Source organism: Anomalospiza imberbis, chromosome 5 (assembly GCF_031753505.1).
Source record: "Anomalospiza imberbis isolate Cuckoo-Finch-1a 21T00152 chromosome 5, ASM3175350v1, whole genome shotgun sequence".
Classification (NCBI taxonomy): domain Eukaryota; kingdom Metazoa; phylum Chordata; class Aves; order Passeriformes; family Viduidae; genus Anomalospiza; species Anomalospiza imberbis.
In genome coordinates this window covers 50,931,164-50,956,848 of record NC_089685.1, presented here as the reverse complement: position 1 = coordinate 50,956,848, position 25,685 = coordinate 50,931,164, and the positions used below count along the sequence as shown (strand labels likewise).

The 25,685-nt window shown below is 44.3% G+C and overlaps 2 long non-coding RNA genes across 2 annotated transcripts; one reads left to right on the top strand and one right to left on the bottom strand.

The window, feature by feature from the left end:
* Nucleotides 1-11,903: 11,903 nt before the first annotated feature.
* Nucleotides 11,904-21,575, top strand: LOC137474289 (uncharacterized). The gene is made up of 2 exons (XR_010999276.1): nucleotides 11,904-12,495; nucleotides 21,234-21,575. It is a non-coding gene; the product is annotated as an uncharacterized lncRNA (long non-coding RNA).
* LOC137474288 (uncharacterized) lies at nucleotides 15,440-16,810 on the bottom strand. The gene is made up of 2 exons (XR_010999275.1): nucleotides 16,291-16,810; nucleotides 15,440-15,720 (listed from the first exon to the last, which is right to left on the bottom strand). It is a non-coding gene; the product is annotated as an uncharacterized lncRNA (long non-coding RNA).
* Nucleotides 21,576-25,685: the final 4,110 nt, after the last annotated feature.

Genomic DNA, 25,685 nt, shown 5'->3' with positions numbered 1-25,685 from the left:
CTTTAGTGATAACTGAAGCTTGTCAGCAGGATTTTCATCTGTGGGGCTCTCAATAGCTCTCCAAGAAAGGATCCTCGCTGCCTTTCCATGCAATGAAGCAGGCTTTATAAATCCACCAGTATTTCAAATATGTCCTCTGGTGGAAGAGGAAATATTTCTGCCAGTCCTTCTGATGAAACTCACCCAGGCAGCTGCTGTCAACTGCTTGATTATGCCAAACTAATAATGCCCATGGGACAGGTGAGGAAATTGAGCTGTGGGCATGTGCTGCTTCAGAGTGACATTAAAAACTGGCAGGAAAGAGCATCCTGGCACAATACATGGCTGGAATACAATTAATCTGCCTCAATACCAAAACATACCAATATTATTTCCAGCTCTACAGCCACATGAGTACATTAAAAAGAAGAATAATGCTTTAGAAGATGGCTTTGTATGGAAAATGGTCCAGCTGCAGATCCTGTTATGCTGCTCTGCTCCTAGGTGGGAACTGTGGTCTTCTATCCCATAGTGGATGCACACAAAAGACACAAAAAAATGAGCAGTGTCTTACTCCACAGTGCTGTACCAGGAGGGAAGAAATCCATCCTAAAAAAGCCCTGAGGCAGGAGAAAGGCCAGGGTCGCAGTGGTTCACCAGAGGCAGGCATGGTGCAGGGGGGAAATCAGCTGTGTTTAGGAGACACTTGCAAGACAAAAAAGCTCTGTGCTCTGCACAGCAGCTGGATGAGGCAACAGGCAGCTCCAGCCCCTTCCAAGTGACCATCTGCTGGAGCAATTACCCAAGAAAGGTTTCCAGCAGCTCTGTGCCACTGCAAGACTCCTTCCTTGGATGAAGTTAGAAGCTGAAAGGCTCTCACCCACTCCAGTAACATTACTAGTGATGGGAACGGGTCATGAAAGATCCTACAGCAGCTTCATCTGGAAGAGGAACAGCAAATCCCAGCTAGTGATGGCATTGCCTATACAAGTCCCCTTCTCACCACTGACCAGCTTAGAAAGCACTCAGCAGTCTTCATTTTCTGCATTTATACTCTCCAGACTATTGATTTTCAGCTATTTCCCACACCAAAGAGAAGGGCTTTTCATCATCTGCCAATTTCTACTGTGAAGAGGTGCCACACAAATACATTAATTGACTGGGGAGAGCTTTGAAACTGGCAAGCAAAATATCTAACCAATGTTTAGAAAACTCCTCCAATTGCTATTCCCAAAGTTCCAGCTCCAGGTAGTTTATTTGCAGATGTGTTTCATTAGTTTCACTGTGGTTATAGTAAGGACTAATCTTCACATACAGACCCTTGGTGAGTTAGGCCAGGGTAAAGCAGCACATGAGGGAATTCTGGCACACTTCACTGGTGTGCTTCTGCCCCTTCTCCCCCAGTCCCCACACCTGAGCCTGTTGGTAAAAGTGTTTGGACTGACAGAGCTCCAGACTCCCCAGCTTTCCCCAGCTGGCTCTGAAGTCCTTGACCTGCAGAGTGAAACATGGCCTTGGTAGACTACAGTTTTAATGGGTAAGTCTAGGATTTTAATCCCAGCTGCTGTAATTCACCATACATTTTTATTTGATCTGTAATCCTCAGAAAAGCCACTTCCTATGAAGCCAAGTTGTGCAGGAGTGGCTGCTCTTTTACTGGGAAGTAAAAAAACCAACAACCCTCACAAATTATGAGAGGCTCTGAGCCATCAGATGTGCTCTCCAGCATTTATTATCTGATTTGAAGTGTTAATGGCTGGTTATTCTCATTAGCTGTTCTCTGCATTGACACAAGCTGTTTTCCTGCACTTAGGCTGTGCAGCCTAGTGTGTAAAGGCAATTAGCATGGGGCCTGTGGATTAACTGGGGAATCAGATGTCAGCTGTGTTCCCTTTCTCCTTCGTGGCCTAAGGAGATGCTGCTTCTGCAGCTCACAGTGCCAAGAGCCCCTGGCTGAGGTGAAGGCACTGGTGTACAAACAGGAAGGCAGGTGCTGCCCTTCTGAACTTGCACCAGGGAAAGACAAGACAAACGAGGCAGAGCTGAAGCAGAGCCACAGAGATTGCGATATTTGTTAAACAAGAATGTGCCAAGGGAGAAGCAGGGCTCTGCAAACACGCTGCTGTGCAGGAGAGCTCTGGTGTTAAAAAAGTTTGACCTGGCTGCTCCACTTGCTGTGACTGATCCCTCCCTTGTGTTAAATAAAAACTGTCCACTGTGTTAAGGAAACCTGGGCACAGCTGTGCACAAGAACCAATAAAATATCAACCAGGAGGGAGATCTGTGGAAAGCTACAGCACTTAGAAAGAGAAATCTTTGTCTCATGAGGCCTGACATTTCAGCACACAGACATTCTCTTGTTGTGTGTGAGGTAATGCTGTCCTCAAGGGCAAAATCACTTGATGTGATATAACTGCAAGAAATATAGCACTTCACCTTATTCTGAAACCATCTGAGAACAGAAGGCCTTTTGTTTTGTCCTTTCATTGTCAGAAGCTGGAAACCAGAGCACCAGACACACCTACATTTGATGCTGAAAAGAGATTTTCTCCACAGCCGAAACAAAGAGCTGACAGACTTCAGCTCTCGGGCATAAAATCCTTGTCCAGGCTGCATGAAATCTTTCTGTTGGCAAAAAGTTTTACAAAAGGTGGGGCCAGATCCTAGAAGCAAGATCTGGAAGCAGATCTTGCTGCCCAGCATGGAAGGATTGCTCGAGCTCTGCTGATGAGAGAAGCAAGGCCAGCATTAACAGCCTGACTGCATGGCATGCCCAAGACTCAAGTAAAGAAAGGTAAAACACAGTACATACACAAAGCAAAATGTGAATTTTCAGATTAGAGGAGAAAAACATGAGGAAAAGCATAAACAATCTGTTAGAATAGCCGAATCTCAGTTTGGGATCTTATGAAGCCTGTGAATACAAGACTGAAAAAAGAGGGATTCAGGCTCACCTAGATCCCTTTGAAAAGCCTAACGGGACCCAGGCTAGGTTTATGTCTAAACTGAACTTGGAAAGCCAAAACAGCCGAGGCAGCCATAGGGGCTCCCTGTGTTGAATGTGAGGGACACAGGCAAAAGGAGGATGTCACTGTTGTACAGGGCTGCATCTGCTGGGTCCCCAGAGAGGCTGTGCAGCTCAGCATGGAGGTGCAGCCACAGGCTGGTGAGGAGAAAACAAGCTCCTCACCCACAGCCTGCCATCCCCACTGCCCCACACCTGGTGGGGACAGGCCATTGTTCTGAGGACACTGCTCTGGGACACCCACAGTGGGGTCGTCTCAGTGTGAGGTGATGTTGCTGGTACCAATTCACAAATGCAGCTCCTTATCTGTTACAACTATGTTCTGGTCCTAAAATTAGCTCCAGAGCATAGCAGAGGAGCCATGGTGTGGATGTGACCTACCTGCTTTGAGCCTGTGTGAGGCTGAATCCAGGCTAAAAGACACATGCCCATGCATTATGGCAGCCAGTTAAATCTACTAAACTGCTCTGAACAAACAATGTCTGCATGGATCTGATGAATTGGCTGCCTGTCAGTCAACAGATTCTTGTGTTCTCCTGATACACCCAGCAACTCACCAAAAACTTCAGCAGGTCCCTTTAGGAGAACCACCTAAAGACACAGTGCACTGTACTCTGAGCCATGAGGAAAGGCTGAGGCAATTGGGATTGTTCAGCCAGGAGAGGACAAGGCTTTGGGGTGACCTCATTGTGGCCTTGCAGTGCCTGAAGGGAGCCCACAGGAAAGATGGAGAGAGACTCTTGACAAGGGCCTGGAGTGACAGGACAAGGGGGAATGGCTTCACACTGACAGAGAGCAGGTTTAGATTGGATATCAGGAAAAAAAAAAATCTTCCCTGTGATGGTGGTGAGGCCCTGGCACAGATTGCCCAGAAAAGCTGTGGCTGCCCCTGGATCCCTGGCAGTGTCCAAGGCCAGGTTGGCTGGGATAGTGTCAGGTGTCCCTGTTCTGACAGGGGGGTTGGAACAAGATGATCTTTAAGGTCCCTTCCAAGCCAGGCCATTCTGAGATCCTATGAGTCTATGAAGTAGATTATTTAATCCATAAAAAGTTCTGAGCAGCAGAAGCATCTCTGGGTCTGCTCTCCCAAAGGAATCTTCATTATGATGGCCAGACTAAAGGATGCTGAAGATTTGACCTGTACTGATGGTATGGAAGGTGTGTGCAGTGTATCAGCTGCTACTCCTCAGCTTGGTTTGGCCATATGTGGGACCAGCATGGGTCCATAATATGGGTCCATCCTGACAATAGCTGGTTACACATTCCCTTGGAACAGATGACTCTGGAAAAGCACTGTGCGAGCAGAATCCAGCAGAAGGAAATTGTGGGGATGAATCCAGCTCTTCTGCTACAGCTGTCCTACAATGGCAGCCTCATCAGCTGCAGGAAATTCAGAGAGAAACCATGTGACAGTGCACTGGATATGCTGGCACTGATGAGGAGGGGCATGTCCTCTTCCACCTGGGACAGAAACAGCATCAGATGTTGAAGCAGGGGGGTGACTGTCACGACTGGGGGGAATGCTGAACAACACAGGTGCACAGGCATCCGAATGCATTCCCACTGCTTCAGGGAAACCACCTGTCCTGTGGGATGACGCTGAGGGAGCACATACTGGTGGCCTGCAGAGCTGTCTCTGACACTGACATTCTTATAAACTCAGAAAAGCAGCCACAGCCTTTTGAGGAATGACCACAATGGGTGCAATGGGAGAAAAAAGCAACCTTATCTGCTCATTCCCATGAAACCAGCCAGAGGCTGACAAAGAACTCAGTGGTGGGCCCTAAGAGACTGTCTCACATTGGGAACTGAAAGATGTCAGCCACAAGCAGCTGTGACAGCTTTTTAGGCAAGCCAAGTGGTAAATTGATGGCATGTAGTGACACAGATCAAGTTCAGCCTCAAAACATCTTGAGTGGGGGCAAGGGGAGAGCGAGATACGTGCTGCTGTCAGCTGTGGCACCGCGTGTGACAGCTGGAGACCCCGGGCTTTGCCGAGCTGTCAGCCATGTGGCAAGTGAGGTACACAACCACTCATCTGCATTTATTCCCACAATAAACCTCTCTGGATAACACAAGCATGGCGCCGTGTCAGTGCTCACCAGACTTTGCTACGCTTCTCTCTAGCAAAAGCAAAACCTGCACACACATCCCGCTTGCACCTGCAGCTCCGGTAAGTAGGGAAATAGTTCACGGTGCCACTGACCCAGCCACGCAGGTGAGTCACCAGCAGGATGCACTTGGCACAGCAAGGTCCCGCCAGCTTGGCTTGTCTGAGCTGCCTTGCCAGAGCTGGATGCAGCCATGGGCTCTTGCCTTCTGCACAGAGTATTTTCTCTGAAGTCTTAGGTGGGTTATCAGCAATAAAACCAGGGCTAAACTTCAAGGGATTTGGTTCTGGGGTTAAAGGAGGATTTGAATTTGGCACTGAAGCTATTGAGAGGGGAGCCTCCTCCACCCCTGGTTGTAGGAAGTTGATGCAATTGCCATCTTTGATTTTTGCTTTCAAGAGTTAACAAAACCAGCAAACCCTAATCTTCCCCCAGGGCTGAGCTACAAAAACTGGCTGAGATGAAGCACTTCAAATTCCAGACAGACGCTGTAATAAAATGTGGAAATTGGATGCAAATTATTTACTACATTTATGATACCACATTATTTACTGGTACTGCAGTTTGATAATCACAGCAATAATTTTCAAATTACCTTTGCTCAGCATTCACTTTTATGAGTACTGAAATGCTTCTTAATGTTCTTAAGCAGAGAATTCTTAAGCAGAGAGGATTTCTAACACTTGTCCCGTGCTCCTAAATTGAAACAATTTGCAAATGGCTGCAGAGGCCCAGTGAACTGAAGGATGACTTTCAAGGGCAAAAATGGCAGTGAAACATTATTTCTTTACAGACAACAGCAAATTCAACTAACGACTTGTTGCAGACCACACGGGAAGTTTTACATAAAACACAATGTTAAATTCACAGCTCTCTATTCCTGGTTAGTGGGGGAAAATAAACAAAAAAGCCACTAACCCAACTTTCTTCTCCTACAGTGACTGGCTGTGTGTTTCTGAAGAGCACACAAGTCCCTGAATCCAGTAGAATTGAGATGATAATCTGCACCTGATAAGCTGCACCCTGGGACACCTGTTCAGTATTGACTTGCTCAGGCATAATTGGTGGCTGGGACACATGGTAAACCAGGACATCAGATACCTACTGGGAGGAGGTGGAAGATCAGAAATAGGATCTGGGAGCCAGTATCTTGCCATCCTACATATCCAGGCAGGCAGGATTGTAAAGCTGACTATGAAAAGGAACCTTTCCTCTCCCTTGAAATCAATTATCCATTAACAAATTAACCAGAACAACAGGACAAAATAGGTCTGAGTACTTCAGAATAAACACAACAAGGCAAAACATGCTGATTCTCACAACTTCTAAGATATGCTTAGGAAGAACAATCTCCCAGAAGTTATCCTCCATCAAAATGATATGACTCAATATGAGGAGACACTGAAACAATTATTACATGATGGTCATTCTTCAGTTGTTTCAGTTTCCTGATGTCTGCACCCTTGGATAAAGGCAGACATGGATTACTTAACTGATGATACACACAGTGTGTATTTTTGTCCCAGAGCCATCCATAAACAAAAACACAGTTATATACTTATTATGTATAATGCACGAAAAAATAAAAAAGCCAACCCAAAGCAATAAGTCACTTCCCTGAAAGCAATTTGCTTAATCACGTGCATGGTCATCCTGAGTGATGCTGTTCTGAGTATGCTGACACATCTTCAGCTTCAGTCTTGCTTTTCTCACTGACTTGAAGGAGAAATGTCTGTGAAATACTCATCCACATCAGCAATTTCATGTGCTGCCTCATTCTCGCGCTTTTGCTAATTAAGGATGTTGTGCATGATAGGCCAGGGCAGCAGGTAGCAGTGAGATATGAGAGCACACAGCCAGCAGAGAGGAGCAGAGCAGGAAAAGCCTGGAGTGAACATAAAGCTGCTCATGAGCTTTCTGAGGCACCTCCTGAACTCCCAGTCACTGGAAGTGATCAGCCCTTTTGCACACCTCTGCACTGCAACTTTGGCTGCTGCCACACGAAGATGGAGTTTCTCTCACCTAAAGCACCAGGTGTCTGGACTAGTTCTGTGACCTGCCTTTCAAGGTCATGGGGGAGATGTTCTCAGCTCACATCTACTCACAACCACTTGCAAGAGCCACAAGAGCTTGCAGGTGCTAAGTTCTCCTAAGGATTAAGCAGTTGGCAGAGGCAGTGTGTCATCATAAAATATAAATTAGCATCATCATAACATATAAGCAAGCACAATGTTATGGTATTGCCTTACTCTTACTCCAGGATTACCATCCTTATCCTCACTGCAAAGTCATATTTGCTTCCTATGGTCCCTATCCCGTGCAACCTCTTGGTCTGCAGCAGGCTCTGAGGGCTGTGCACCCAACAAATGCTGGGTGATCAGACAAATGCTGGGTGATCTACCCCATAATGCTGCCCTTCCTTCCTACTCCGGGAAAGCAATGATGCTTTCAGCAACACAAACCAGCTGGATGTAACCAAGTCTGGAATTACTCATGGATTTGAAATTCACCACCTGTATTTTCTCGACCCTGTGTGTTTCACAGGAGGTTTATTGCTCAACCAGACAACTCTTTGCAGAATTACAATGTGGGTTTTTGCTCACAGGACAGAGTAGATATTTGTATTTTGCAATCTGCATTTATTTGACAAATTCACAGTGAGAGATTCTGTTCTGCTATAACCACAGATTGCCTTATTTACAGAGTAAAACTAACCATTAGTCTAGTGAGACAACTAGGCAAACACCATTAATTAGCAAGTGTGTAAACAAAATAGGTCTGCATCAGCACTCACAAAGCTGAACCTTTCAACCACAGGGAAGCCTTTGCCTTTTGTCTGCTTTTCTTGGATTTGCTCTCCAGTGGTGAGGTTCGAACAACCCACAAGGTGCCCCTCTTGGCATCATCCCTCTACTGTAAAAACTGTTCCCATTTCCATAAGGGATATGGGGGAAGAGTGTGATTCAATTCTAAGCATAGAGGACCTGTGGAGAGATACTGAGATGTTTACTCACGCTCTGCACACACTGAGCTCCCATCTTAGGCTGGGTGTTTTCTTCTGGTCCCTGACAACACAGACTGCCAAGAGATCAAGCTGTCATGTATGGATCCAGCTCTCACAAGTCCATCATACACTAGTGCTTCTTGTTATGCTCAAGGCTACATTTTTAGTTGATTCAGCTGATTTTTTGAGATCATAGGAATGTCTGATCCCACGTGGAGTACTGAGTAACCCCAAAAATCCTGTCAAGAAGAATAAAGTGATGGAGCACCTGTGCTGGTAAACCATAGCACTCCAAAACCCAGAACAAAGCAAAGAGCAAGCTCAGCTCAGAGTTCATACCCTTGCAGAAAAAGTATTGGTTTCCCAGTGTCACTGTATCTTAATGAACATGCATCCTCCCTTTAAAGATTTCGTCCCAAACCATGAGCCAGCAACCCACAAAAAGCTATAAATTTTTTATAGCACTCATAAGGGTCCATAAAATCCATCTAGTCTTTTAGTTTTTCCCTGATACAGGCTTTTTTTGTCAAGAATCATCTTTCAAGTAGTGGAAGCACCATGTTTTGGAGGGCTGATCAGCCCAGTCCAATTTTGTTACCTCCTGAGGTCTTCCCAGTCCCTGAAGGATCTCCTCTGTCTACTTGGAGTTTGTGTTTGATGGAAATGCTCTTCAGCCTCCAAGTGTGAACAGTGCAGGTTTCAAATATGCCTGGTTTTATTCTGGGGAAGATCACATGCCATAGGTTTGCATTGCTCCACATGGGATTTGCTGATCTGCTGGGATCAGAACTGGAGCGAGTGCTCATCCATGGAACACCTCCCATGAAATGCCTTGAACAGAGAACCCAGACAAGAACAAAGCTTCCTAAGGGAGCTTCCCCCCCTTGCTTGCAGGGGCTCTGGGTACTTCCTTCTGCACCCATGAATTCTTGGCACACCTGTATTTACCTGTAAAGAAATATAAGAGTGCTCAATCTGCACTTTAGCCCTGAGGCACCTGCAAGACAAAACTGGCTCTGGCTTGTTCAGCTCTGATTCCAGGAAAACAATTAAATAGAACCCTGAACCATACACAGGATGAAAACAGATGTGCTTTACCTGCCTTTGATAAATATTTGGTCACAAAAAAACCTGTCACAGGTGGGATCACAGATTCTAAGTTTCAGCCTTCTGTGCCTTTTGCCCTGCTGTTCTCCCTTTCCTTGGGAAAAGGACGGTTCCTTGCTCCAATACCTTTTCATGAGGGATACAAATGGAAGCAACCCCCACAATGGAAACCAAGAGAGGCTCAGGCCAAAACACAAACAAGACTGGCATTAGGAGACTTATTTTTACAGCTCCACTGCAAACCAGTAAATTTGTGGTTTTTTAAGTGTCTATGCCTTACCAACTGCCTTAACATGCAGTTGAAATAAGATGCAATTTATCTTTGGATTTGGGCTTTTTCCTTTTCCTTAATATGCCAGGAGCTCACCTGGATTAGGCACCAGACTCAACAAGGGAGTTTATGCGGAGGAAGAAGCACACAGAGAATCACCTGCTTAATCTCTGCACTGACTTTGGGCACTCACCTTGGGCATACTTCTCTGCATTTCCTTCTGGCTGGTTTGGGGAGTTTCTTGCTTAACTGGCTGCTTTCTCAGAATCTCATTTTCCAATGTCCATGTACTGCAGTGCATTAAACCATTTATGGGTTGCTGTCCCACAGTTTGTAAAGCAGACAGAAAAATTTTACAAATCCCATGTCCACAGCTTCACTTTTTCTAGCATTTGAAACAGTAATAGAGAAACTGAGCATCTGTGAATATGAGCAGGCAGCATAAATTCCTTCTTTAGTTTAAAGACTGCAGTCACCACGAGATTGGTTTTATAAATCCTTAGTCATGCAGCTTCCATCCCTCAGCTCTGATGCAGTAAAAAATATAAGGACTTATCAGTTTATTACTGTGACCTCTGCATTGAGACTGCTGCTTAATGATGCAATTCCCGACATTCAGTTAAAGCAATTTTCGTGCTGTAAAATCCCCATGTTGCATTTGAAGCATTTCCCTCCGATACATTAAGAGCTTTTATAGCTGACAGGTGACAACTGAGGTGAGATCAATAAATACAGGGCCACTCTACCCATTCCAGCCTTGAGCTCCTTTCTAAAGACAACCTGCAAAGAGGAAAGATGCTGAGTGTTTTCACTTTCGTTTCTCTTCTGATGTAAAAGCAGATGTGAAATAGCTTGACATTAGAAATAGCAAGGCTTGTTTTCAGTTCCTTACTGAAGATTTCTTTTGGAACAAATTCTACTTCTTTTTGAAGGTGTTTTTAAGTCTTCTTGGGATGAAACTGAGGGGTATTTGACTGTGGTTGCTAAACACTCAGATGATTAAAAATATCAGAAATGTAAACTATATTGAAAGGAGTTCAGAATTAAGAGTTCTAGGAATACAATTTAAGGAAAGTTAAATGTAGGGTGTACTTTTTAATGAGTACAATGAAAAGCAGAAGTATCACATAGGGAAAAAAACCTATTGCCTATCCAGTCTTCTTTAAAGATAGATAAAGGAATAAATTTCTGGAGCAAAATCCCCAATCAGTAAGGGAATACTCAAAAAGATGACAAAATGCCAAGGGATAGCATAAAAGCAAGAAATAGAAAGTACATATGAGACCATAGATGAGTTAGTAATGCCTCAGTTGTACAAACTCCCATCCTACCAACCTTCAAATTACAGTCCTGTTGTTTTGCAGAATTACACAGTAACTACCTTAAACACAAGTTGGAGAACAGCAAATCATTTAAAATCTCTCCCCACAAAGACAGGCCACATTGTAAACTGCAGTTCCTCAACTGTGCAAAGAGCTCAACACACTTAACCAACAGTATTCAGAATTCATATTGTACTTCCAGTTGCAAAGGCTTCACAATTATTTATTTGGGCATAAATAATCCTCCCAGTCTGGTGCTTTTTGGCACAAGCTGGAGGTTATCAGTCACTTCCACTGGTGTGAGTGAGAAACACTCACCTGTACCTTCATGAGCAATTCTGGCAGCCAGAGAGGTGGCAACATCCACAAGGAATGACACAAAGCAGAATTTTCAAGTCCAAGTCCTTTCCAAGTCTTTTTTTTTTTTTTTTTTTTTTTTTTTTTGGAGTATCACTGCATCCGGAAAAATCTGTTCCCTCTCCTATTAAAGCTATTGACGAGGTAAATGATGATTTATTGATGCTGTGTTTCTGCAGCACAGAATTTTAGCAGCAATAAATCTCTGTTCAGACAGATGATGTAATAATCTGAGCTTTCTGCAAATGACTTAATGTTTCTTGGTGCTTCCTAGAACAGTTCATATTTCCTAAGTGAATGAGGGAAATACATGAAGTAGTTTCAGTAAAAGGTTAGATTTTTAATTTCATTTTATTGTCCTTCTGTCTGGGATGGTAAATTGGTCCAGTTGATCGTAAAAAAAAAAATATGTGCTATTCCTCAGCCTTTTCCATCTGTGAATTTTTAGGTACTTTGTGACTCATACAGTAAAACCAAATGGAGAAATACATAAACCAAAGGGCCAGGTCTGAATCCACACACTCCACCCTTCTTAAGGAGTGTGAGTCAAACTTCATTCCACCAGCACTGAGATTTTGATAGATACTTTTTTTGTAAACCTGATTCCTTCAAATACACATGAATGCACACACGTGCACACACAGGCATTTTAAAAAGCTGCCCCTTAGCACAGCTCCTGAGAAATTTCCTGCTAATTCCCTTAATGCTGGTCTTGTTTCTTCCCACATTCGGGTAAAGTTTAAAAAGTTCCTTTTGTTGTGTGTTTATAGGATTGGCATTGAGTACAAGATAAATCACCTTCTGTTGGCAAGATAGATATTACATAAAAATCACCAACAACTTATTGCATTTCTAATTCCCTTTATTTCAAGCACCTTAGCTCAACAAGACCTGCAATTTGGTTTGCTCTTAATTCTCCATGTCATTCTAGTAGTCAACTTGCCTTACAACAAAGCCCTTCTCTGTGTTTTTAATTAAAATCTCATCATTAGAATGCACATAAGAGAAGACAGGTGAAATTAACAGGGTCCTTCCCACTCTGAAGAACAACTGGAAGAAGAGATACTGTGGTGATAAAACCCATTAATGAGAGAGAAGGAGGCAAGGTGTGAGCAATGTGGTTGCTGCCCTCAGCTCTGTCACTAAAGCCAAAACCTCACACATGCACAGAAGTCAGGGAGGCTCCGTCCCACAAGTGATGCCAGAAGGGGCCAACCTTGCTGCAGGAATAAGAAGGCAGAGGTGACAATGGATGAGAAGAGCAGCATCCCTTGAGTTCAACAGTGTAGGACTGAAATTCAGCTGGGAACTGGAACTGGGTAAGTGCTGCCATGTTCTGTCATTGACAATGACGTGGATGGTGCCTGCTTCTCTGAACACTTTACCTGAAAATACCTTATTTTGGCACTAATCAGGAGTCTTGCTGAAGAGAGTGTTTTTAAGAGAGATTAAGAAACAGGATTGAGAGTTTCAGTGCCTGTTTAAATATTGCTTCAACTTTTGTTAGTCGCTCACATTTGGGAGCTGTCTCTCAAAGGTCTCCCTTTCCTGGCAGATCCCAAACTTGTTCAGAGGTGTCACTTGAAGAAAGGTGTGATTAAATTTTCACAAGCAAAGGGGTGTAGTCTTGGCTGAAATTTTTAATTGAGATGCATTTGTTGTTTTTATTCCTGATTGTCTCACTGATGTTACCACACACCTCAGAGCAGCATTACAGGCAAGAGCAGCAGAAATATGTCACCTGCTTCATGCCATTGCAGCCATCCAGTCTCTGGGAAACTCTCCTGCTTACAGCTGATGTAGTTTTACAAATGACATGTTAATCTTGCAGATCTCCAGCTATTTGCCCTGTTTTATCAGTGCTTGTATCTATCTGCTCCACGAGGTAAGTCTGTGCCTGGAGAAGATGTGGCAACTCCGGAGTTACTGTACTAAAAGTGATTTGCCACTGCTCCACAAAGAACTGGGACATTTGGCCACTTGCTCTGGCTTACAGAAGGCATTGCCTGGTGCTTTAGACATAAGGGGAAGAAATTGCAGCAGTTTAAAACAAAACCAGGAAGTTTTACCATTAGATAAGTCAAAATTGCTGGACCAGATGTGGTAACATTTGAAGCATGAAGCAGCTTTATCAGTAGGTTATTTATTAATTATTCCTTGGTGAATGTTCTATTTTCCAAGAGTTCTTAAGTGATTTTCTTTTCAATTCTACTTGATTCAAAATAGTTCTTGGACAGGGGAATAGCACAATGGGACAGGGTAATAACACAATGGCATAAGCTCTGCCTTCTTGGGTTTAGTTACGCTACATCATGATCTTTTTAAAAGTCCATCTACTGAAGTGTGATTTTTACTGGCAAGACAAGTAGCTTTTCATCTTTTTACCTAATCAAGAATAGTAAAGAAATCCTGGACCAGGCTTCAGACAATTATTTATAGTGATTATAATTATTATATTATATAGTGATTATTATAGTGATAGTTTGTTCTTTGACAGGATTACCTCTGTTCATGTAGCTGATAGATTATGAATTACATGCAAAATACAGCATGTGAACTTGAAATCAAATGAAGAATGGATATAAAAGAGCAAGCTCCAAAAAGCACAAACGTAGTGATCACTTAGCTAAAATTAATGGTGTGGCTTACCAGACCAAGAAGCCAGAACAGCAGGAGCATAAAAAAAAACCTGCTTGGAATAGATTTTTTCTTGAATGAGGGGAAAGTAGAGGTGATTGCAATGTTCAGTTTCACCAATATTTTGCAGAGGACTGCAAGGAATTACTTTAACATGATTTTAATAAAACAGGCCCTTCCAGAGAGGGGAAGAACAAGCAGAACATTCTGATCAGCATCTCTTGTGATAAAACCTCTATTACTACACCTGAAATTAGTGTGGAGAGTCACAGCTTTGGATTTTGCCCAAAGCGCTCCAAACCTCAGGGTACAGAAATGTTCAGTGAAGTCCATTTCCACAAAATGTTTCACCTAAATACCTGCTTATTGCAAAGTATGTTTTGTGCCTGTTTTGGCAGCAACTGATGTTGTCTAACAAAAAATCATCTAAAAAAGCAAAATCAGATGAGACTAGAAGAGAGCAAAACCACCCTCAGGGGCAGCCTAAGAAACACACTGACAGCAGTTCAGTGCCAGCATGCCATTGCCAGAAAACCTCTAATGGGCAATAAAAAGCAATAAAAGGCCTGACTAAATCTATGCAACATTCGGTGTGCCATCAAGAGCTCTAAACTCAGGCTCCAGTACAACTTCTAGGGGGAAAAAATCTCTCAGCCAGATGGTTTAACAGGAATACATTGCACCAGTCCTAGAGCTCTCCAGAAAGATTCCAGGTGATCCCAGAAGCTGAGAGCAGTGTGATTCTTACAATATCCATAGGCATATGTGTAGAAAAATGAGTTTTCAGATATGCTCAAGGCTATTAGAGATTACAGCCAATGCACCTTTCAGGGAATAGTAAAGAAGCAACACTCCTTGCTGGCCGCTGCTGGTTGAAGATTATCAGCTGCAGAAGCAACTCATAGTCCCAGCTATGAGGTTTAAATGTTTACCAGTTGATTAATAGGTTTGTAATATAGGATGCAAATGCCTCAAAATTAAAAGAAGGCATTTCATCCTAAAGAAAAACAAATATCTCTGGATCTCCTTATTCTACTCTCCTCTCTCTGACTGATGTCCTTGGACCTCACTGGGTGTGCTCCTCCTGCAAACAGCCACAGGATAAGCAAACACTCCTTGTGCACAGACCCATTCCCCACTGCCAGTTACAAAGAGGATCACATAGCACTTTTGGCATCCTGCAAAGTAGCATAATCATTTAAAAATGATAAATTAAAAAGAAAACAAAACTGCTTGGAGAGGAGCTACAAAAATGTCAAGCCAAAGAAGAGCCAAATTCTCAGCACTGTAAGATGGTATATGAAGACGTGGAGGCCACAAAGTGTTCTGGATAGTCCAGTTTGGACATTAGGATATGTTTTTAATGGGAGGATGGAAAAACACTGCAGTAGATGGCCTTGGAGGTTTCCAGGACCTTGCTAGACAAGACAACCCATGAGTTGGTGGCAGCCCCAGTTCAAGTGGGTGTTTGGACATAATGATTTGCAGAGTCCCTGCCAGCCAGTGTTGCTGTGCTCCAGGTTCACAGGCACAGACAGATCTAGAAGGGAATTTAGAAAGTAATTCCATTTATGCTAGGAGGTAAACATGATGTGGTAGTATTTCTGCCATGTTATCTTGTTGGTGTACACTTCCAGATCTTACTTGTTGCAACAAATGTTTATGAAAAGTGAGTTAAGATACTCTTTCCCCCCTTCAACTATTTGACCAGTTGTTCACTTCTGAAATATTCTCTTCTGATGAGAAATTTCTCCAGCTTCTCTGAAGAATTTGGTTGCTGTTTGCTTTCAACACATTTTTCCTCTCCATATTCACTGCCATGTTTTCTTAGTAGCCAGTACTTAGGATGCAGAAATAAAGGTTTCAGTTGTGATTTTACAGTTGCTCTGTGGGTCAGTCCCCGACCTCTGTATGGAAAAGAATCACAGAATGATTTGGATTGGAAGGGACCTTAAAAACCATTTCCAATCCCCTGCCATGGGCAGGGACACCTTCCACTATCCCAGAATGCTCAGAGCCCCATCCAGCCTGGCCTTGGACACTTTCAGGGATGGGGCAGCCACAGCTACTCTGGAAGGAGGACAGGAGTCTCATTAAAGAGCAGGGCTTCCTAGTTTGTTCAGCTGATGAAAAATTCCCAGCTAGTGGAAGAACTCTAATATATGCAGTCTCTTTGGAAATAGCCTTGGAGCTATGTTTTTTACTAAGGAATGCTGCTTTCCCAGGGAGACAGGAGACTAGTTAAACCATGGAAACCTAAGAGAGGTTTTGTCCATGCTTACACCTTTTTGTCTGCACTCCCTATCGTCTGACTGTTTGCTTTGACCCTCACCAAACTAGGCCAGATATTTGACTTCTTCTCTTTGGTCAGTAATCCTTCTGAGCACACTGATTTTTTTCCACAGTTTTGAGTTAACTCAGGTGGTCAAGCTGTGGTCATGCATGGCTAATTACAGTGGAAGGAGAAAAATGAGTACATTGATTAACATTCTGTTCCTTTGGAGAGACAGAGAAACAGCTTTGGCAGCTCCAGCTCCACTGACACCCTGCTGGCAGCTCATTGCCTGTGCTTCTGAATCGCAGTAATTCCTGAAAAACATGGCAGATCCCTGACTGGGAACTGGCAGGGTAAGAAGAGAGTTCTGGGGATTTGATGTTTGATGCAGTTTTAAAAAGCTTTCCTGCCCTGGGCCCCCCATGGCCTTTTTTGACAGCAGGCTTAAGCACTGCAGGCTTAATTACTCAGCTTCCATTAGTACACAGAACTCTGTGCTCCTGAGGGCTCCATGAGAATTCCATCCAACAGGACAGTGAGAGATCCAGCATTACACAACTGGTCCTACTCATCCTGTGTAATGTGCCTGAGCTGACTGCTCCACCTCTCTGTGACATTGGACCCATTCAGGGACAATGCACACAAAGCTCTGAAATCAGTTCATGGGAACCAGATCTTTTCTTGGCTTAAATTAAGACCTTAAACATACATTTTTTTTCTTTAGGGTTATGCACATTTTTTTCTTTAGGGTTCTGCCTCGTTTTTATCAGACCCAACTACTTTCTTCATGCTGTGACAATTAATTGGATTATTTTCATTTAAAGATCCAAGCCACAAGATAAGTGGAATGGAACAGAATTGTTTTCCTTTCCCTGCTCTCCCTCATTAGCAGTCTAAACAAGTGTGAGGCTGCATTAAGTTTGTAGCTATTTTGTTAGCTTGAAATCACTTTCTTCTCTTCTGCAGATGGAGACTGTGCTTAGATCATTATATTCCAGGGTGCAGTTGTGGTATATTAAAAGTGAAAAGGCTACTTACGGAATTTATGCTTGCAATTACCTTGCTAGTGGAAAAGGATGGCAACAAAAGTAAGTTTCACAAAGAAAAGCAGCAAAAAGGAAATTACAGCATGTTTACTTTTTTTTTTTTTTTTTTTTTTTTTTTTGTGAAAAATGGCATAAAACACTATCTGAACAAATCTCTAGGGTAAATTGGGCAGATGTTGGTATCACTGCAAAAACTGTCTGCAACACAGGTGAGCCCCCAAAATGTCATCCCATTTAGCAGGTTGGTCTTCACACAGTGATTGTCTCAATTTCACACAGGCTTGACCAACAGATGCAGTGGTTGACCAGTCCATCTTCTTAGGAACCTTTGAGAACTCTTGATGGAATGCCAAAGCTGTTGGGAAGCTGTCAGAGCATTAAGTGCTTCATCTGGAAACCTTCAGAGGGTCACTTTTGAGGTGAATGGGAGAGAGTACGTGTTCTTTATTGACATTAAAGCTCCAGAATGCCAGAGATTTTGCTGGGTTAGGCCAGCACACTCAAATCTTCATGTGCCAGATTCAATTACAGACTGTGCGTGGATGTGTTTGTAACTAGAACAGATAAATGGACGGGGATCCCATAATATTTTGGTCATCTGAGAGCTGATTCTTGATAGCTTATTAAGACTTCACCAGCAAAACAATTAATCTTCTCCTAAAAAATGGGTTAGTTTTCTGTATATTCAGAGTGATTGTGTAAGACATAGAAAAACTGGCTCTTAAACCCCCACTTCAAATCAGAATTACACTTTGGTTTTGAAGTGTTTTACCTAGAATCTCCTGCTTCACATTAGGTGCTAAAGGTAGCTAAGCCAATTTGCAAAGCCAGCTCATTTCAGAACTGACCTTTGCCAAACTGAGAACTAACATTTTTTTAACCCTGAAGATTTTTCCTGCATTTCATTAATGTGTGAGAAATACCCAGACATCAACGGCTGATAGCTCTAGTTCTGTGAAGATTTTTCTCTCTCTCTTTGGTTGGAGAAATGTGCTTTCTGCATCTTTGTCACTGAAGATCAGATTAGCATTAAAAATGTAGAACAGACTTCTGCTGTTAACAAACAGCAAACAACATGGAGAACATCCCCTATCCTCTTCAGTAAGAAGAACCAGTGATGAGAGGCATGACAAGAACATGCTTCACACGCCCTGGAAACAGAGGAGAACCTCTGCCAGGCTGTCAGTGGTTGGGGAAATGTAGGAGCAGTCAGGTACTGCGAAGTGGACTTAGGAAACAGGGAAGGCTCTGGGCAATGGAGCTGGAAGACAGAGAGTGAAAGGTCTGAAAGTGTAAATCAAGAACGCAGCAGAGCAGGGGTTGCATATCTGTGTGAGTACTCAGGATGGAGTTTTTCAGCCTTTCAATTATTCCACTGAAATTGAGAGTAGTGGGGGAGCGGGGCAGAAAAGATTAAATAACTAAAGCAGTTGCCTAAACCCTGGGATTTCATCACAATCATCTCGTTTTTTCCAGACTCATGGTTCTGTGAATTTTGTGAAAGTTTAGGAGAGGAGAGCTGATTTAAGATTCTTGAGCCCTTAAGGATTTGCAGTGCTTCCCTAACCTTGGATTAGCTTAACTCTGGGTTAGAAAAACCTTCCAAGTTCTTTCCAGTGGTCCCTTGCTTCTTCCACCATGGAAACAGCAGCCCTGCTCTCAAGACTCCTTGATCCTTGGACCTGTGGTTTTCTCTGATTATCTCTGACCATTGCTCTGATCTCTTCCCTCACCAAACTCTCCTCCCTTCCATGCAGCTCCTCCGAGGTACAGCTGGATCATTCATGTTAGCAATGGAGTGCCTGAGCATGACCACAGAGCTTACGGTCTAAGCTTACAGCAGTCCTTTCTGCACAAACCTTTCATGGTTCCAGAAGTGCTTCTTCACAGCCTCACTGACAGTTATCCCATTTCCTTGTAATCCATCCTCTTACCTCCCATACACTGAGCTACAGGCTCTGGAACCACAGGTTTTGACTCTCCTGCACCTGAACATCAATCCATGAGAGGAGATAATCAATACTGAACATCAGTACCAAGAGGGAGAGCTTGTCACTTCAGCCCCATTCTGTGGCACCAGAGCCAGCCTGTGCCCTCTGACTGAAGTGTGGTGTTCTGAGTCACATCACAAGACGTGGCAGCTCCAATTCCAGTCAGGTTGGTCAGTCTCTGTGCCTCCTGTGCCTGTTTGGCTGTCCTTGGTGCTCCTGTGTCAGCTACACCGTGCTGTGATGCCAGCCAGCCCCTCCAAGCAAGAACATCCTCTCCCTAGGCTCTTCCAGAAACTGTGTTCACTGGGACTTCAGTATCAGGCCCTAAAATAGATGCATTAGGGTTGGAAAACAGGGAACAGAATGTAACAGCAAGTTGCATCATTTTGTTTACATCTTGTTCCAGTTTCTTTTTTCCCTAATTTATTTTGAGAGCTTTATGTCAGACAGAAAAGCTGCACTTGGTCACCATATAGGAAGCAAACGTTGAGTAAGAACACAGACTGTGGTTAAGCTTGCAACACACAGTGATCTTCCATGTCTTGGGATAATGTGAAAAAAACAATGGATTTAGCAAAGAATCTGCAGAGAATCTTTGCTAAGAAGAAAAAAGCATAGGATCACTGCTGAACCAGTGTAAGAACAGATCAAATATATTGACTAAGAATAAGGTGTCTGGAAAACACAAGTATTTTTGTTTAGTGTATTATTTTGTATCCCTGGGATTGATTGGGAAAATTGTCACCTTCATTTTTCTCTGGAATTTTGAAGAAAGGACAGTGCTGACTGTGCTAACTGATAAATAATACTGAGCTTCCTTAATTAAAAATTTGTTTAAATTCGTTAGTGTATTCATTAACTGTTTGTTCCAGACTTTCCATGTTTCTTTGTTTATGGAAAAAGATCATGTACTAAATACGTCTCTTGCAAGTACACCAAGGATTTTCTCCAAGGAGAATCCAGGAATAATATTTTAAGAGATGACGTAGTTTAAGTGAACTCAGCTATAAATATTTTAATTGCTTAAAAAACAAATCAAATTTGTCACATCCTTAACTCCTGCCTGAGGAATCTGGTATCTCTGTGCCAGGAAGAACTATGCTGTAGGTTCCAAATTGCCTGCAAAAGTCACAGCCAAGACAAAAATTCATGCTAAAAAAATAATACTACTTATATAGGAAAGAAGTAATTTCAAAGGTATTGAAAATTGGTGAAAGGTTTTGGAAGGGCTGCTGGGAGTTGCTAAGATGTTCAGGATATGACTGACAGTCTGTAAGGTGACTATACCAATTTCCTTGATTTTGCAGAGCTGAATGAGTTGCTTTGTTCCTTAAACTATACACATGGAAATATAAACAGTTTCCCTCTGACATAGATGCTATTAATATAAAGAATGTTATCTGGGCTTTCAGGAAAGTATAAACTAGAACTTTCTCAGAAAGGGTGTGGATATAGAACAGTCTGTGGTTGCCTGTATGGAACAGAGCTGGACTGTTTCAAATACCCTCAAAAGGCACCTCATTATTAGAACTGAACTAATATTACTTATATGTTGACATAATTTAACTTTTTCCAATTTTTAAGAGACATAGCAAATTATGTGCTCTGCCTTTGGATTAAGAGATGAAGTAAAAATTATGTACCCCTGGTTAAATTCACATTTTGGCCATACTTTGAATGGTGAAATTCTGGTTCCTTTCCTTCCAAAAATGTAATAGAAATTGCAACATTGCAACATGACTGTTGAGAGTATGAATGGCTTCCAGGCTAGGAATAAAGAAAACTGAGAAGGAACAGCATATAAAGCGTAGCACTGCCAGGATTGATATCATCTGTGCTGGTAACAAATTCAGGATCCACACCAAGATGCTCTCAGAACCAGGTTCAGGACAAGCCAAAGGAGGTGAATTTCATTCAACAGGCTGTCCCATGTGCTGGGAATGCAAGATGTTTCCAGGATTTTAAGAGTAGACTGCACAAACATTTGGAGGAGCAAAAAGCCTTCAAGTTATTATTTAGACAGACAACATCTGCCTTGGGATAGGTGAAGGGTGAGAGGGTTTTAAAGGAATCCTTTGTGAATTTTTTCCATTCTTCCTTTTCCCTAGATGTCAGGCCATGATAACCAGGAAGGCAGAAATGTGACTGAGACAGAGCCCAGCTCTGAACCAGGGCAGACATTCCAATGTCATTAGGTATTTTTAAATATTGATGATGATTTCCTAAAGATGGAGCATGGCAGCAAACAACAGGGTGAGCAAATGTTACTTCTATGAAAGGTCTCACAGAAGTAAACCCAATGACTTTCTGAGCTGTCTCGTTCTTCAAGAGTTTGCAGACCCAAGATTTTAACTGTTTAATACAACTGTGAGACACTGTATATGAAGTTTGTGCCTCCTTTTAAATTTGCATTCCACCTATTAAGAAATTACATTTTTGTCTGTGCTGCAGCATTTTCTGAACATTTGATTCACTTCTGTGCCCCACAGGAATCAGACAACTAGAGATTTACAGTGCACTCAGCGGGTGTGAGATCTTATCAGAATTGTGTAGCAGCACAATGCTAAAGTGTTATAAAAACAGATTAAAGCATTTGTTGTTTTTTTTTTTTCCCTGGCCTTCTACCTGTTGAATATAAAAACCATAGACTTCTGTTATTCAGACACACCAGGGAGCTACAAGTAAAATTTGGCTTACAAGTAGTATCAACAGCAGCTAAAAAGGTCATAATAAACCAGTAGAAAATTTGTGAGAATGTCTCTGAATGGCTTGCACTATGCTTAACTAGCTCTGCATTGTTTTCTGACCAATCTCAAGTGTTCTGGAATTTTTCTGGCTTATTCTTAAGAAATACACCTAGTCTATATTAGGAAAACAGTAAGAAAGAAAGAAAGGAAAGTCAGAATTGATTCCTAAATGTTGGTGAAGTAGTTAGACGCAAACTACTCGTGAATTAAACATTTCTAGGTTATTTCTGATGCTGAGAGGGAGCTTTCATGGTTAAAACCCCCTCTGAATCTATCCAGGAGACACCTCCAGCATGACTCTGATACAGCAATTTGGATTTGTTACACCAATTGACTGCAAAGAAAGAAATGTCAAACCCTCGCATAAATGTCCTTTCTCTGACAAGCTCTCCCTCCTTTGAACTACAATAACGAGGGCAACCTTGTTTTGCTTTGCCACAGACGTTCCCCTGAGTTTTCTGAAGGCTCCAGAGGTTCGGTGGAATTTGACAAGAGGCATTTGGGCTTTTGTGTTTGCCTTTAATTGCTGCGCGCCGGGGTGGATCCCGCTGCTGCTGCAGCCGGGGCCGCCGGAGCAGAGGGCGCAGGACCCTGGCTGGCTGTCACAGCCTGCAGGAGTGGCACAGCACACAGCCCGCAGAAGTTTGCATGCTCAGAGGAAAGATTCTGTTTCCAAATGTCTGTCTAACTCCTGTGCCTGGCAGCTTAAAGAGCTGCTGCCCTTCTACACGGTGAATAGGTGCTTATATTTCTATGTTATGGGCTCACTCTGGCAATACACAGAAATAAATGTTTGTTGCGCTGTTAGTTATGGTTACACTGTGTCGCAGTTTGGGTTAAAACCTTAGGTATTTCTGTCAGCTCTCCTTCAACAACAAACAAATTCATCTGCTTGGATTGGCTCTGCCACGGTTCATTTCAGGATGAACATTTGGTTGTAAGTTTCTTTAGGTGTGCAGACCTTCAAAAACTATGGACAAGTTCAAATATTCACGAGGCACCAGCCCTCTAACTTCAACTGCAACAGCGGTGAACCCAATAATCAGACTTTTATAGCAGTGAGATGATCTTCTATGTGTACAGCTCTGTTAAAAACATATATTTAAAATTAGAAAATTAAAATAAACCGTGTGTGTTTTGCAATGGAATGTCTGCTAACATAAATACCTTTATGGCCACATAAAAATAGAAACATGAAATACTTCGCTTTTCCATAGGTCTGTTAAGCAACAGCCAGTGCTTTTATTAATATACTGTTTCTCTTTCTAATTGCACTTTTATTTAGAAAAAATTCACATTCCTGACTTATGAGGAAAGTTATATGGAATCATTCAGAACACTCAAAATGCAAACGGACATGCCTCATTCCTCTAAAACAAGAGACTGGTTTCTTATGTGCCAGTAATTTTCTTAGTCTTAGGGAGCCGTTTGTTTCCCCTTCTCTCTTGAAAATAATTAAATAAATGGAAGTTTGCCCCACTTCCCCCCTCACACATCCACATACATGCACAGGATCAACAAAACTCAGTAATTTTCCACTGGCACCACAGCCTTTCAGTGCTTGCCATCTGCTGTGCTGGCAGGACCCACCAGAGGAGCTTCGGCAGCAAGGCAGGAACTGGAACGTCACATTGTGAATATTCATTCCATTTTCATTGTCACAGCTGGGCCTCCTCACCTCTCCCAGACTGACCTTGCCTCTCCTGACTTCCCTGTGGCAGCTTTGGGGAGCAGACAGGAGTAAGGTACCGAAATCAAAGATTACAACTCACAAACACCCGAAATTCCCCAGTCAAAACCTGTCCCCATTCCTCCTAGGGGGTATGGATGTCTGTCACTCCCATTGACCACTGTTACTGACACAGATTTTTAAAGACTTCTGCTATGGGAAGAGAACTTTAGTGAAATACCACTTTTCTAGATCCATAACCAGTTTATTTTGCATTTATTTATTGTAGAGTGTCTTTTCCCCTCTTGCCAATTCTGTTTCTGGGTTGTGTGTCCGTGCTTCCAACGTGGTGAACGTGAGTGCACAACTTCATTAGCTCAGGTTTCAAACGTGGGACCGGGGTTCAGATGTCCCAAAGGACAGTCAGTCTCTTCAGGAAGCACTCCTGCACCTCATTCAAGTCAAACCATGCATATTTTAGGCTTCTTTTATTTCAAACCTACCAAATCTAATGCTTTCAAAAGCTGGTCTCAGCAGGTAGGTTCACACTGCTCAGGGAGGTCCATGGTGGATTCTCTGGGTCTGCCTGTAGATCCTGAAAGTGTGAGGTCTCTGGGCAAGAAATCTGCCTTAGTGCACAGAACTCCTAAGTTCCTTATGTCTACATAAAGACTAACGAGGTAAAATAAATCAAATCTGTCAGTTAAGTCCTCCTCATCAGCAACTCTCCTCAAGTCAAGTGATGACATCAAGACAAATTTTCCCTCACTTCCACATGCTCTATGTCCTTTGTCAAGCCTCCAGTGTGAGCTCACAGATTTGCCTTCTGCACAGCTGAGGCCAGTCTAACTCCTGACTGTGAGACCTGTCACAACCATGACCCTTCAGTGAGTCCCGACTGGCAGAGCACGCTGAGTGCCAAGGTTCATGCTGGGCTGGAGGGACAGGACCGTGGGATGCATTGGGAAGAGCATGGATTGCAGGTCAGGGAGTGATCCTGCCCCTCTGCCCAGCCCTGCAAGGCACATCTGGAGCGCTGTGTCCAGTCCTGGGCTCCTCAGCACAGGAGGGCCATGGAGCTCCTGGAGCGGGGCCAGCGGAGGCTGCAGACATGATTTAGGGCCTGGAGCATCTCTGGCAGGGAAAGGCTGAGGGAGCTGGGGCTGTCCAGCCTCGAGAGGAGCCCCAGCTGAGAGGGGCCCTCAGCCCTGGGTGTCCCTGTCTGCAGGGAGCGCTCCGAGCAGGGCCCAGGCTCTGCTCTGGGGGCACAGCAATGGCACCAGAGGAACGGGCAGGGACTGATCCCAGGAGGTTCCACCCGGGCAGGAGGCAGAACTTCTTCCCTGGGCAGTGACCGAGTCCGGAGAGGATGGCGAGTCTCCCTCGCCGGGGATATTCCAGAGCCGACTGGACACACACAACCCTGTGCTGTGCGCTCAGGGACGGCCCGGCTGGAGCACGAGAGCAGCCGCGCCAGCCCCGGCGCTCCGCTCCGCTCCCTGCCCGCCCCGTCCCGGGGCCGCCGCCGCCGCCGCCACCGCGGGACGGGGGGCTGGGCGGGAGGGGCGGGGCTGGGAGGGAAGGGGCGGGGCTGGGCGGGCGCGGCCAATGGCGGCGCGGGGCTCGGCGGCGCGCGGCTCTCGCGAGAGCCGGCGGGTAAACATCGGCCCCCGCCGCGGGCCCGCCCGCTGCCATTAGCGCGGGGGCGGCGCCGCGCTCGGACCGGGCGGGAGGTGAGTCCTGAGGCGAGCCGGGTCCTGAGGGGAGCCGGGCATCCTCCGCCCCGGCGCTGCCCGCGGAAACAGCCCCGGCACGCTGCCGCTGGAGACTGGGAATTTTCCCCCTGCCTCCGCTCTTTCCTCCCCCCCGCACCGTGAGGCAGCAGGAGCAGCCATCGCCGTGGAGGCTGTGGGAGCGCAGCCTCAGCCTCGGCTGCGGGGACGATCGGGGGTGGCTCTGGGCTGCGGGGCGCTTCGCCCGCCTGCCCCTCGGGTGCCTCGTGTTCCTGCCCCCGGGGTGAGTTGTGGCTCGTCCCGCAGCCCCTGGGCTGGCTCTTCCCGCAGCCCCCGGGGTGGCTTGTCCCCCTGCCGCCGGCTGGGGGCTGAGGTGCCCCGGGGGTGTCGGTGCGGGGACAGAGCTGAGCC